This window comes from Sceloporus undulatus, chromosome 2, assembly GCF_019175285.1.
Source record: "Sceloporus undulatus isolate JIND9_A2432 ecotype Alabama chromosome 2, SceUnd_v1.1, whole genome shotgun sequence".
Taxonomy (NCBI): Eukaryota; Metazoa; Chordata; class Lepidosauria; order Squamata; family Phrynosomatidae; genus Sceloporus; species Sceloporus undulatus.
Window position 1 is genome coordinate 305,629,996 of NC_056523.1, and position 1,854 is coordinate 305,631,849.

Here is a 1,854-nt window from a genome sequence, read left to right on the forward strand (position 1 = left end):
TATATGTATGTATATATACAGTAGAGACATGCAGAACACACACACACACTATATATATATATATACACACACACATATATGCACACATACACCTGTAGCACACAAACACACACTAGTCTGTCTATCTATCTATACACACACATACAGAGAGAGAGAGAGCTCCTTCGTCCTGCGACATAAAGGGGGGGGGCAGAGAGGTCTAGGGAAGGGGCAAACAATAGCCCTTCTTCTTACCTGCAAAGCGCCCTTTTCCCCCTGCTGACCTTCCCGGCTCGCCGTAGCCGGCGCGAGACTGGAAGCCGAGAGAGATTAATATTAAGAGAGAGAGAGAGAGAGAGGAGCGAGCGCGAGGCCCCGGCCAAAAGGGGCGGGGCGCCAAGGGTGCGGTCACGTGGGGGGAGGAAGGCGCTCGCTCCCGTTCTTGTCTCTCTCTCTCTCTCTCTCTTCTCTGTCTCGAGTCGACTCTCGCCGCTTTGGAAAGAGAAGGGGGCGGCCCTTGTCCGGCGGCGCGTGACGTCATTCTTTTTCGGACCGGCTCCAGAGTGCGCATGTGCAGAGCCTTTACAGACACCTCCCTCGGGCTTTTAGGATCGGACCTCGCTTGAACGGCCGCGCGCCTCAATGAATTCTGGGATTTGTAGTTTGTGGGAGCTATATATAGTATTCTCTGTCAGAGAGAGTTCTTAGCCCACGACAAACCACAGATCCCAGGATTCCACAGCCGTGGCTGGCAAACCGTGGTCAAACTGGGTTATTTCTGCAGTGTGGATGGCACTATTAGGCTTTTATCTCACCCTGTGGCTGCTCCATTTGATGGAATCCTGGGATTTGTAGTTTTATTTTGATTTTTGTTTTATAAATCACATCTGCCCTTCAGTTTAGCAAACAACCAACCAAAAAAGTGCCACTAATTTATCTTTCTTCTCATAAATCTCATTAAATCTTTAATTAGGCATTTCCGTTCTGTTCTCCTCACACATTCCTCTTTGTCCATTTATAATTGCTCCACAGTCCAGTTTCCATTTAGGAGGAGCAGTTCTTCTTTGGCTTTTTAAGCTTTAGCTTTCAAGAGAATACGATCTCGGCTCCTCACTCTGCCATTATTGGCTCCCTCCCCTGGGATTTGTAGTTTTACAAGGCCTTCGGCCTTTTATGACAAAGAGCGCTGGTGCTTCGCAAAACTACAAATTCCCAGGGCGCTGTAGGACGACAGAGCCATGGCAGTTAAAAGTGACGCCAAACTGCCTTACTTCTGCACCAAGCTTTGGTCCTCCACAAATGTTTTGGACTTCATCTCCCAGAATTCTAGACTGTCGGCCAAGCTAGCAGGGGCTTCTGGGAGCTGAAGTCCAAAAATGTATGGAAGACCAAAGTTTGGAAACCATTGGTGCAGAAGTCGCCATGGCAGTTAAAAATTTGACGTCACCTAACTGCCATTTGCGCAATCGCCGTGGGATTTTTAGTTTTGTGAGGCACCTGTGCTCTTTGGCATGAAAGGCTGAAGGCCTTGTAAAACTACAAATCCCAGGATTCCATAGGATGGAGCGGCAGTGTTTAAGGCAGTGTCAAACAGCATTATTTCTACAGTGTGTAGACACCCACAAAAAGTGGCTGAGAGAGATGGTTAAGGAGAAAGACTGGCCTATTCACAGTATGCAGTTATAGTGGTTATTACTACACTTGTCCCGCCACATTCGCTGGGGTCAGGACCCCCGTGAATGTGGAATAACCACAAATAACAAAAACGCCATGTTTTCACCTGAGATGACACCTCTCTAGGAATCTCTAGGTCCTCCAGTGCACTGGAACAGACGCTGACCATAGAACTGCACTGGAGGAGCTACAAATGCCTGG

General features: G+C 48.2%; 1 protein-coding gene across 3 annotated transcripts in view; it reads right to left on the reverse strand.

Annotated features, from left to right (window-relative positions):
• Window positions 1-1,854, reverse strand: part of NNT (nicotinamide nucleotide transhydrogenase) — a 77,159-nt gene that overhangs the window by 66,794 nt on the left and 8,511 nt on the right. Inside the window, exon 1 of one of the 3 annotated variants that reach the window (XM_042449618.1) lies at window positions 235-428. The exons of 1 other annotated variant lie outside the window; for it this stretch is intronic. The gene's annotated coding sequence lies outside the window, so the exon portion shown is untranslated. Of the gene's footprint in view, window positions 1-234; window positions 429-1,854 lie in introns of those variants that run through there. One more of the 3 variants, XM_042449614.1, reaches the window with a different exon arrangement.